The sequence below is a fragment of the Vipera ursinii genome (genome assembly GCF_947247035.1).
Source record: "Vipera ursinii genome assembly, chromosome: 3".
NCBI classification, from domain to species: domain Eukaryota; kingdom Metazoa; phylum Chordata; class Lepidosauria; order Squamata; family Viperidae; genus Vipera; species Vipera ursinii.
In genome coordinates, this window is record NC_139516.1 from 181,720,899 (window position 1) to 181,734,309 (window position 13,411).

General features: G+C 35.6%; 1 protein-coding gene across 1 annotated transcript in view; it reads left to right on the top strand.

Moving 5' to 3' along the window:
* ZFHX4 (zinc finger homeobox 4) overlaps positions 1-13,411 on the top strand; it is a 210,863-nt gene that overhangs the window by 157,900 nt on the left and 39,552 nt on the right. The gene's annotated exons all lie outside the window — the stretch shown is intronic.

Sequence of the window (13,411 nt, forward strand, 5' to 3'; positions counted from 1 at the left end):
TACTTTTGTATTATGTTGTGCTCTGTCTTTTTTCAATATGTGGCATTAGGAGACATCCATAGTTATGTAATCTTTGAAGTAAAATGGATCAGGTATATTAATGGTGAGCTAGGGAGGAACCTCTAGAAATGACTTCCCTTGGATCTGACAACCCTAGCAGACAAGACAGAGAAGTTACAAAGTTGCCCTACAGAGGAGAAACTCATTGCAAAGGATTGATTGACCTTACAATCATTGTAGATCAGAAGTTAATTATTTCTTTGTTGTCTAGCATCCATAATTTTGCACGCGTGCGCGCACACACACACACACACACACACACACTGTAGAAATATAGAAACAGACAGATACAGATAGATAGATATAATGTGTATGTGCTTTATATACTGTATTTGTAGCATTTACTATTCTACAGTAGTGTGTAGATACTCAATTTTTACATTTTCAGATAAGAGTGAAAAAATGATTCTAATGGCAGGTTACATTATTTTTGTTTTTAAAATTTTGTAGCAAATAGTTCCAGTGATCTCAATAATCTTGAAGAAACACTTAAAATGGAGACACTATGAAATCTGGTCTAAATTATTAAGTCAAATCACTTTCATAATGTTGCCAAGAAAACTATTTGGAGAAATCTGTATTGGCCTGAGGAACCTAGTGTTAATATTAGAAAATATTTATCTTTCAAGTTTCATGTTCACATCTCTAACTCATTGGATAAGAAAATAATTTCTTTTAACCATTCTTAATTCAAAATTTTGATTCTTTTTTTTCCTGCTATATTGCCACTGATGATTAATACCAATTTTATTTCTCTCAAACTTTCCGAGATTTCCTTTAGCTATTTCTTTTATTCCTTTGAGATTGAATTGGCTCAGTATTTTCCTAAGGTATTTCCTTATATTAAAGTGTGTATGTATCTGTTTATATCTTTCTGTTTAGTGATACTCCAACTAACTCTTTTTGCCTTTTTGGAAAATGTACATTTTGTTTGCCAAAGGTTGTATTTAATCTGGGTTTTTAGAAGCCAGGATTGTTCTGCCATAGTCTTCTGTGACAGATAAAATCACTTCTGAAACTGAAAAGAAACTGCAATGAAATTAAGCTTGTTTTGTTTGAAGTTTGTGTGAATCTGTGTGTATATGTGTGTATGTTTTAAGGATTTTTTATTTATTTTAGTTCTTTTCTTTTAAAAAGTAGGAAATTGTGCAGTGGCCTTTTGGCAGTATCTCTCTAATGCAAGCAGTCTTCTACTTACAATCATAATTGAGACCAACATTTCTTTTGCGAAGCAAGAGAGCTGTTAAGTGAGTTTTGCCCCATTTTACAACCTTTCTTGCCACAGTTGTTAAGTGAGTCACTACAGTTGTTAAGTGAGTAACATAGTTGTTCAGTGAATCTGGCTTCCCCATTGACTTTGCTTGTCAGAAGATTGCAAAAGGTGATCAAGTGACCCCAGGACTCTGCAACTGTCATAAGTATGAACCAATTGCCAAGAGTTTGAATTTTGATCACATGACCATAGGATGCTGCAATGGTCACAAGTGGACAAATGGTCATAAGTCACTTTTTTCAATGCTATTGTAACTTCAAACAGTCACTAAACAAATGGTTGTAAGTTGAGGATTACCTATATCAGTGGTCCAATTTTGGAGTGATTTAAAGTACAAAAAAATATTATGGTTGCCCATTTTTCCTTTGGAACAATGGAGAAGATACTGCCTATTCTTTCTAGATTCTCATAAAATAATTTTGAAATGGTGCCATTTAGATGTTTAGCAATGTTATTTTTGCACTCTGACTTGTATTTTAAAAGCTGTTAGTGCTATGATTTGGAGATATCCTCTATTTGAAGAAGTGTCCAATCACAATCCAGTTTTAAGATTTAATAGAAAACATGAAAAGGTGACACAGTTTCATAGTAGCAGTATATCAATAATAGATTAAACCATTGGAATGGATAGCTCATTTTAATTCTTTATATAAAAATATATAGCTTTAAATGATACAATTTTTTTAAAAAAAATAATCACCAATATTCTCCTTTGGTCCATAGCAAATGCCTGGTTTTGGTTTTCTTTTGTAAAGATGTAATAAAGGGTAGGCAAGGAGTGAGAGTTATCAATAGAATTTAAAGATCATTAGACTCCTATAATTGCACAAAAAAGTATGTGTATAATAATTGTGCACACAGAAAAGGCAACAGGACCAACCCCATCTAAGTAGAAATAGTGTACAGTTTATACAATGTCACTATATATATTGCATTGCTATTTATCCACATCATTTAATATATGCATACTTTTGCAATATACACTCACATTTGCCTTCTTTTTTTAAAGAAATATTACTTTATAGGTAATACCAGGGCTTTTTTTCTTATAGAAGGCTCAGAACAGCATTCCGGCACCTTTTTTTTGCAAAAAAAAACCTGCCTCTATTGGCTTTAGGAGTAGGCAATCTTGGCTCTTTTTTATGACTCGTGGACTTCAACTCCCAGAAATCCTGAGCCAACCACACTGAGGGGAAAGAGAGAGGTTTCCAAGCTGAGCCATGCTGGCTCAGGTATTCTGGGAGTTGAAGTCCTTGAGTCATAAAAGAGCCAAGGTTGCCTACCCTGCACTAGAGGAGGACATTAAAATTATTTACAAGGTTACTTCTTTAGGAACTAAACTTTTAGAATCTAAAACAGCTAATTCAAAAAAGCCAACAGGAAAGAACCTCACATTTTTCATCTGCTTCTGTCTTTTGGAAGGTAACATTAGATAACAAAATAATCTATTTCCTATGTTAACATCTCTGCAATGAAATCAATAAAAGTAACAGGAAAGAAATGAGAAACATTTTTCTCAATGTAATATGTCTAATTTAGCTGATGCTAGAAAAAATAGTATCTTTTGTACACTCTTGAAAACTGTTTTGAATCTATAACCATCTATTACAACTAAACCACTTTAAATTAAATAATTCTTAAGAATGAAATATTCTTAATTTGGACTTTACTTTTACTGTTTGGATTGTTGTGTGTTTTGAAAAATAGATTATTTAGAATCTAGTTAGGTTGCACTTCAGTCTTTAAATAATTAACCTAGTATATACATAACAATATATGATGTTTTCCATGGTGAGCTTAACATCAATAACAACATTTATTAAAAAGGCTAAAATAATTTCTGGTGGTATTATCTGTACATTAAAATTTTGTTTAGTCACAATCTCTCACTTTTCACATTCTGGACAAGCAATGGTCATGTATCCCAGCAAAAGATGTTACATATGTGCATAAGTGTAGTCAGTAGCAAATGACTTTTTAAAAATATCAAACTTGCAAAGAAACAAAAATAAGTCCAAAATATCTGTATTACATCCAGAAATGCCAACTTTGCAACCAATATTTTTCATCCATAACTATGGCACCCTAAGGATACCTGCATACATGCAAATGCTTCTCTGAGATCAGTAACACAGCAGGGATTGGTTTTTCCTTCCAGTAACAGATTGCTGGGAAATACCAGACATGGCCTTGAGAATTCCAATGTTTGTTACAAATTTTTCTGGATGTGGTTGGAAAGAGGCTGTTTGGCGCCGGAGTCCACTGCCACAAAGAACACAGCTCTGGGTCGGGGTTTGGGGCAGCTCCAGGTGGGGGCTCAGCACGGGCTGCGGCATGGCAACTGTGGGGAGGAGAATCCCCACGGCAGCTGTGGGGAGGGGAATCCCTGCAGCATGTGGCTCCGAGCCTCAGGGGCGGGGGTGCAAAGGATGGGTGGTGACGCCGTAGCAAGACACTGGCATTTCTCCCAGTGACAGCACCTCTGAGGTCCGGCACCTTTTTTTTTTTTTTTTGGGAAGAAAAGCACTGGGTAATACCTTTTTGATATTTTACAATTTATGAGATGCAAGAATACTGTCAGAAAATTAAGTGATGATAGCTTTTTATAACTGATTGCCCTTGATTTTTAGTACATTGTCACTCTTTTACTTTATTAAAATCAATGACTTTATTAAAATCTTCTTTTAAAAAATATTCTACAACAGATGTTTGTGTATCAATTATATTCGTGTTTCTATTTAAAACAGGTGTTAAAAATGAAAAAGCTTATTTATTTTCTAATATCTATTTCAGTGTACCATAAGTTATTGGCATAAGCATGTATAGCTTTTTCAGTTTTTAAATATAATGGATTTAGTCTAGAACTTATAATATTTAATCCTGGTTCCCATATCATACAAACAAACCCTTATTGAAGTCAACAATTAGAATTATATTTTCAAAGAAACAGGACCATATTGGTCATACAGTAACAGCTATACATTAAGCATATCTGGCTTAGAAAATTTATTTAAAAGGCAGGTGACATTATGAAAGTATCAGTAAAGCAGAACATGGACTATAGATTCAATTTATCCTTTGCTACAAGGGAAAAGTTTTAGTACATATAGAATTTTGAAAAAAAAATCCGTCAAGAGCTGTTGGAAGTACATTAAAACATGGTAAAGTTAGAGGCCCTCTAAAGATGGAGATATTTATTTGATTTAGATGACCTGCCTTCTTCTTTTTTTTAAAAAAAAAAGAAGATTGAGTCCTTAAATGATCTTTGGTAATGGCAGACTAATCTAGTTGTCCTTCCAAATCCACAACATATTACTCATGCACTGACATCATCTTTTCATAAATCATAATCAGAAGAACATCTTTGTAATAGTACCATTCTGCTGGAGTAATATTTTCAAAGATAATTCAGAATTATTAACCAAAGTCAAAAAAAATCCATATATTAAACCTGAAGTAAAAAAGTAAAAAAGATGCTTTGAGACTTAACTTATCAAATAATAGTCTCATTTTAATAGTGGAATAATTCTAATTTCTCAGTATTCAAGCCACCTCTACCATATCTTGAAGCACAAACTAAAGAATAATATAACCTTTGCTAAGCACAGGTAGAATTTCAATTTTAGTCAGACTCATTGTTTTTAGCCACAAGTTTCTGGGCTAATCATACTTGGGGAGCCTCACTATCATTGTTGAAGACTCTTAGGACCAATCCCATCATTCTACAACATCACATGAAAGACTATCTTTGCCAACTTGTGCATGAATGTTGTTGGATAGTGGAGTGGTGTGGGACATCAACAGTATCTCCAATAAATGTTATTCACCCAATAAAGGGCCCCATAACCGGTCTATCAATGATTCTGTTCTGAATTAATGGAAATAATTTGGTCAGGTCTAAGCAACACACTCATATACCCAGATTTCAATAATACAACTCAGATCATCTAATTCATTTAGGTAAATTAGGTCTTTTATTATCTGACAGGGCATTTATCAGCAATATAACCAAAATGAAGTAATCAAAAATTTCAAAAGTTAGTATGAAATCTGTGTCATTTAGGCCAGAGGTCTCCAACCTTTCTCGGTTGGACCAGCGGGAAAGGGAGGGTGAAGTATTTTACGCACGTGCATGTGCACACACACAAATAGGGCAGCAAGCATGCACGATGTAAATGGGAGGTGCTGGCACCCTTGTGACACTCGCTAGCACTGCCCCATTTTTGCTCTGCAGTGCCCTATTTTCACCACATGGAGCCCCGTTTTCACCAGTGGTCCCCCATTTCCATAGTGGTAGCGTGGGTGGGAGTGTGTGCGTGCACACATATGCGTGCACTGGCCAGCCTGTCCTGTGGCCTGGTAGCCAGCAGGCCATGACCCAGTAGTGGGCCAAGGCCCATAGGTTGGGGACTCCTTATGTAGGCCTTAGATGTATTTTCCAAGTTTTCATTTGTTTATTTACCATGTTTCTACACAGCCGCAATCCTGAGACTGTTGATTGTTTTCCTCTAACCATCTCTACTATCATAAATATATCTTATTCATGCCGTATCTCAAAATGGAATATAAAGTCAGGATATTTGATCAATAAAATAGAATTTGGATTGCTAGTTTTTAGATATTTGTTTTTTAGTGGGGAAATGAAGATAACCTGAATATCATTTTAGGGTTAGCTGAACAAAGTTCCTCTTAGTAACAATCTCCACCTGCTGTTTAGCAGAATCTGTGAGTACAAGAGAACTTCCAGATTGTACACCTCTTATTCTGGGGAATTGTAGCCCCATTAAGAATGGACACTGAAACTAATATGGATCCAGATGATTTCTGGTTAAAGAGTCACTCTGTCTTGCTAGGATTTAATCATTATATATTGCTATGATTATTGTTGTTACTTCACAAGGTTGCAAGGTCAACTTACATTTTGCATTGCATTTGCAAAGCTATCAGTGCATGCCATTACACAAGAGGGTTCTCTGAAGATGTTGATAGGACTGTACAAGCTGGTCTGGTCTGATGGGTTTGGGGTATTTTAATTGTAATTTTAATTAACCTTTTACTGCAATTGGGCTATTCTATTTAATTCTCATTTTAACTTTTGTATATTGTATTTTTATTGCATTTTATTGCCCTGTACACCGCCCTGAGTCCTTCGGGAGAAGGGCAGTATAGAAATTAAATTAATAAATAATAAATAAATAAATATAATGTAGAATGGTTATATATCTGTTAATTGATGTGCTCTTTATATGTTAGCTGCCATTTTTTTTACTTTTTTATTTTTAATTTAAATGATGGTTTTATTGGGTTTTATGCATTTTATTTTTATGTATTTTGTTTTATTATATATGCAGCCCAGACTCACTATGTGAGGTATATATAAATACATTATTAAACATATATGCCTTCTGATTCCAGTAACTCTTGGTCATTCTCAGTTGTTAAAAAAAAGAACAATACAAAAATGAAAGGACAAAGATGGTAAAGAAAGCAAACCTGGAGGAGGAAATAAGAAAATATTTCTTGAATGAAAAAATATTTAGTGAACAATCATGGTGTCAGACCTTAATTTAAGTGTTTTTAAGTGCTCTAAATCATTTTTATTTTCAGACTTTACTGTTACAATGCAAAATGCTATATACGGCCATTGTAACCATAATTGAGGTTAAATTTGAGAAGGCCTTCCAAATATAGTTATATTAAAAGAACTGTTTAATTAAATGAACAATTGCAGTTATAAAATGGTGACATGTGGTATAGTAGTTGAAGTGTTCGAATAGAATGTGGAAGACTCAGATTTAATCCATCTTTTGCTCAGGAAGGTTACTGGGTGACATCATCATCATCAAGTTGGGAGGGACCTTGGAGGTCATCTAGTCCAACCCCCTGCTCAGGCAGGAAACCCTATAACATTTCAGACAAATGGCTGTCCAGTCTCTTCTTAAAAACCTCCAGTGTTAGAGTATTCACAGCTTCTGGAAGCAGGTTGTTCCACTGATTAATTGTTTTAACTGTCAGGAAATTTCTCCTAAGTTCTAGGTTGCTTCTCTCTTTGGTTAGTTTCCATATGTTGCTTCTTGTCTTGCCTTCAAGTGCTTTGGAAAATAGCTTGACTCCCTCTTCTTTGTGGCAACCCCTGAAATATTGGAACACTGCTATTATGTCAACACTCATCCTTCTCTTCATTAAACTAGACATACCCAATTCCAGCAACTGTTCCTTATATGTTTTAGCCTCCAGTCCCCTAATCATTTTTGTTGCTCTTCTGTATACTCTTTCTAGAGTCTCAACACCTTGCAGTATTCCAAGTGTGTCCTTACCAAGGCATTGTAAAGTGGTATCAATACTTCACGTGATCTTGATTCTATCCCTCTGTTAATGCAGCTTAGCACTGTGTTGGCTTTTTTGGCAGCTGCAACACACTGCTGGCTCATATTTAAGTGATTGTCCACTAGGACTCCAAGATCCTCTCACAGTTACTACTATTGAGCAAGGTGCTACCTATACCATAGCTGACTCAGGAATTCTGGGAGTTGAAGTCCATGAGTCATAAAAGAGCCGTGGTTGCCTACTGCTGACCTATACTATACCTGTGCATTTGGTTTTTCTTGCCTAAATGTAGAAGCTTACTTTTTTCACCAATGAATTTTATTTTGTTAGATAGCACCCAATGTTCAAGTCTGTCAAGATCCTTCTGTATCTTAAGCCTATCTTCTGGAGTGTTGGCTATTCCTGCCAGCTTGGTGTTGTCTGCAAATTTGATGAGTTTCCCAAATCATTGATGAAGATGTTGAAGAGCATTGAGCCCAGAACAGAGCCCTGGGGCACCCACTACACACTTCCCTCCATGTAGATGCAGTTCCATTGAGGACCACATGCTGAGTACGGCCGGTCAGCCAGCTACAAATCCATCTGGTGGTGATGCTGTCTAACCCACGTTTTTCTATCTTATCAAGTAGTAGGTTGTGGTCTACTTTACTGAAGTCCAAGTAAATTATATTCACAGCATTCCTCTGGTCCACTTTGATTCAGTCACTATCTTTCAACTCAAATTATCAAGAGAGTTGATATCATTGGGGGGGAAATGAAGGAGGAAATGCTTTATATTCTGCTCTTGAGCTTTGTAAGAAAATATAAGACACAAGAAATAAATACTTCCACAGTTTTGAGTTTTCCTTCTCCCATTTTTCTATGGAAGTCACTGTTGTAAAGATATACAGGTAGTCCCTGACTTATCAAAGTTCATTTAGTGACCGTTTGAAGTTACGGCAGCAGTAAAAAAAGTGAATTATTTTTCACACTTGAGCGTTACAGCATTGCCACAATTATATGGTCAAAATTCAGACACTTGGCAAATGTCTGATATTTATGACAGTTAAGTGTCCTCAGATCAAGTTACCAACTTTTGTGATCTTCTGACAAGCAGATTAACAATTGTAGTGATTCACTTAACATATCTGCCAAGAAAGATCATAAAATGGGGCAAAACTCACATAACTGTCTCGCTTAACAAAGAAATTTTGAGCTCAATTGTGGTAATATGTCGATTCTGATCTTGATGAAATTGCCAACTAGAGAGATACCCTGTGCAATTAAAGCAAGATGCAAAGTCTTTCTGAAAGACTTCTCTTCTGTTCTCCCTATTTAAGAGGAAGCCTAATCACGATTGTGCTTTTTGATCAAGTTCACTGCTGAACCGGAAAAAAAAAATGACAAATTGAGTTCCATTATAAAATCCCACAATAATGATTCAAGATCATTAATGGCTCCTTGGGAAGCACCCATACTTTTCCATCCAGATTATGATAGACATGTTCCCTGCTGCCTCAGGTTTGGTGGCTCCAATTATATATGTTTCCTGATTGCTGTATATTTCTTGCCATATACCTCTCAACATCATTTGGAACTGGCCAAAAATAACAGCTATACAAAACAAAGGAAGACTAATAGTGGGAAATAGTGAGTAGTGAATAAATAGAGAGATGGTGGCATAGATTAAGCTCACAAACATAAAGAACAAATAAAGATACTTTTTAAAAAAAATCCCATTTATATCCCGCCCTTCTCCGAAGACTCAGGGCGGCTTACAATCTAAAGCACAATGTGCTTAGCAATAGCCTTCATTCTATGTATATACCTGCTTATTAGGGCTTTCGCCCCCCCCCAGCGGCATTTTTACAAAGTCAGCTTATTGCCCCCAACAATCTGGGTCCTCGTGGATTTTTAATTTTGATTTGCCAAGATTTAACAGGGAAGTATTACATATATGGTTATATTTATATTGCATGTTCCCATAAATATATGGGAACAGATGGTCGGCAGTTTGGCGGATCGAATTCCGAGTGCCGCGTAACAGAGTGAGCGCCTGTTACTCGTCCCAGCCTCTGCCAACCTAGCAGTTTGAAAGCACGTAAAAAATGCAAGTAAAAAAAATAGGGACCACTACAGTGGGAAGGTAACAGCGTTCTGTGCGCCTTTGGCATCTAGTCATGCCGGCCACATGACCACAGAGACGTCCTCGGAGAAACGCTGGCTCTTCGGCTTTGAAATGGAGATGAGCACCGGCCCCTAGAGTCGGAAACGACTAGCACACATGTGCAGGGGAACCTTTACCTTTACCTATAAATATATGTACATATACTTATATTATATAAAAATCAGAACTGGGTTCAGAAAAGACCAACTCTTGGGCTTCAAAGACATTGTAGTATAGATAAAAGTGGTGGTAATATTGGTAGCATTATGGTGCAGCGATGTGTGCTATTAGCTAATAAAAACATGTCTGAATTCCAAATTCTACTTCTTTTCAAAGGTGATATTTGTAAGGATATGAAGTAGATTTCCTATATTTAAAACAGCCCCAAAAGTCTTACTCATATCTAAAGTATGATCCCAGGCTTCATTGTTATATTAATATAATTCAATACACTTTCTATATACAATCCTCTTCATTGATTTAAAACATGCAATTATAAAAAAGTACATTGCTGTTTTAACAGTGAATTCAAATCATTGCCAATTTCACAGTGCATTTTAAACATGTGAAATTCCATTTTACACACCTAAATATATTGGTTTGCCCAACAGTTTCATTTTTCTTTATTCTACTAATTACATTTGTAACAATGTAAGTTTTTAAGAAATCAGTATATTTTTCTCTGCTTTCCTAAACAGAGTCAAAGCAGATTCCATAAATTATTTCTCCTTCTGACATGGATTTTCAGAAGAAAAGCTAAGTACAGTTTTGAAAAGGTAGCCAAATAATTTCCTGAAGGTGTCTGCCATTGACAAATTAAGATTGCCAATTGAAATTTTAACAACAACAACAACAATAATAATAATAATAATAATGATGATGATGACTTTTTTATCATAGAATGCCCAAAACGGAATTCCGGCACTTTTTTTGGATGGAACCTTGTAGGGTAGGCAAGGCGGGTTGTATGACGTGTGTGAGCTCTGCCACCTTTTCCCCCCACCACAAAAAAAGCACTGATAATAATACTAAGAATAATAATAATAACAATAACAACAACAATAATAATAGTAACAATAATAATATAATGCTCATGGGGTGTATACATTGTCTTTGGTTCATTTTTTTCCAAGATTAAATTTTGTAAGGCCTTTAGGAGCCTCAGTACCCAACCTATAATAAACAGCTTTCAAAATCATAAAACAGGTTTTTGGTTCTTGAACATTCGATCTAATTGCCTTGCTACATCAAAGGAAGTATCTGAGGACTGAGAAAAATCACTGGGGGGGAGGGGGTAAAGGGCACTTCTACCTTGAAAGGTTATGTGCTGGTGGCTTGATGGAGCCTTGTAAAGTTATGGCCTAAAAACTGCTGTTTGTGATTAAGTTGATGGGCAAAAGTCTACCTAACCATTTCTCCCTGCTGCTGACACAGAGTCTTTGTTCACATTTAGATTTCTCAAACTGTTGCCGGGGTCAGATTGAGGTCAGACACCATGATGATGTATAGGAGAACATGTCTGGGAATTTCTCTCATATTTAAAACACATACCAGAAAAAAAGAGTGCACCCAGCTAAAATTGTCTGATGAGACCCAGATGATGACAGTGTTGCTGTTCTTTTAAAAAAATTATTATTCCTTATTTTTCCCTGGTCTAGACTGTGCAAGCATGCCCATGCACACATACGCCATTTTATTCATGCTTATTCTGACAGCATTTATGCTCCTTCAAAATAAGGATGCTCCGTCTTGTTTTGACACGTCGTTTTCTTTCCCAGCTGGGGATGGACTGGTAAATCAAGAGAAGGGGGTGGAAATCTGTCCATCTGTGAGCATATTCAGCATGGAATTGCCATAGGTTATGTTAGACCATGAGTTTTGACTAGATGGGCAATGTGCACATTGTGCACACATCTCTTTCTATATCTATTTGCATTAACAGCGCAGTCTAGTCACAATCATAAGCATACAGCATTGCAGACTGTGCCCTCCCATCACCTTTAATAAACACAGCATTGTTTCCAGCTGTGACAAGGAACCTTACAGTGTTTGATTAGTTATACCACAGAGAGAGGGGGGAAAAAGAAATAAGCATGCTAATATCAAAGGAATTGTTTATTCCATTCATTGCTGATTATTATTACATCTACATTTTTGAGGAAGATCTTTCTTTCCTGTTTCCCAATGTTTCTAGTTCTCGAAAATATTTCTCCCCAAAAAGCTGTTGATAAGTAGCTTGCAGTGTAGCGTATTCAAGAAATTAATGTAAAATATCCCACTATATCTATTTCTTTCTTTCCATTTATACTGCCTAGCATAGCTTGATAGTGGCTTCAATTGTTTTCTTGTAGATTCAGCTCCACTGCAAGTAAAACACTAAGTAGCAATTTTTCTGTGCTCAGCTGCTCCACATGACAGAGGATATTTCATTCTGTTGTCAGAATGTTATTAATAAAACATGGGGAGTGGAGGAAGGGGCCACAATTTCCCCTTTCAATCACTATAGCATTTACAATGAAAATTTTATGTAGTGTGTAATTTTCAGTTAATGCTTGACACTTAAAATGTTGGTAGGTGCATTTTGTATGGTATCTAAAGGGTTAATTATATCATATTCCCCAAGCCAAAAAAAAGCTTTCCTTATCAAAAGTGAATTGAGGCGTGTATGCAAATGTGTGTCTGTGACCCTTTGCCTTTCCAGTGTTAATTTATATGGTCATTAAAGACTTTATGAAATTGAGCAGCCTGGTGTTTTGAATCCCATTTGATCACCTTCTACCATCCTGCACTGAATTCTTTCTTTCTTTCTTTCTTTCTTTCTTTCTTTCTTTCTTTCTTTCTTTCTTTCTTTCTTTCTTTCTTTCTTTCTTTCTTTCTTGTATTGTGATGAAAACAGCATGCTATGCTGTAGGGAGTTGCAAGTCTGGTTATCTGGCATTACTCAGATTGCTAAAATTCATTAAAATGTGACATCAGCACAGTCACAGACAAATGATCACAAGATGAAAAGGAACAGTAGGCCTTTCACGGATTAGTGCTACATGGCCTTAGCCTAGAAGTTAACTGCATAAAAAGATTAATCCACTAGTAGCAACATAGCTAAGATTTACTGAATAATTAAATTGGGTTGAGTTACTGTGAAGATTTTCATGTAATCTAACTGGTGTGAACAGGTAAGTAAGGTGTAAGTAAGGTCACTTTTTTAAAGACTATATGCCAAATTGTTTCATTTACCCCAACTGGTTCTTCCTGAAGAAGAAATCTGAGATCTCATATTATATTTACAGACTGACATTAACAAAATGTATGGACTCTAATCAGATTTATTTTTGATGGGTTTCTCAAATATGTTGCTATATATAACTTATGTTGAATATATTACTTTAATAATGCAAATTATTTGTAGCCAATAAGATCTACTTTTTCTGTAGCTCTAGTTATTACTGTATGTTTAAGAAAACATGGATCCTGGGCTGCACCATAACAACCCAGATTATTAATAATTGATATCTGATGTCTTTTTAAGTGTCCTTCTTTCAGTTTCTGACAATATCTCATTAAATGTAATCCTGATCTTATTAAAGATCATATTTACACCTCATGTT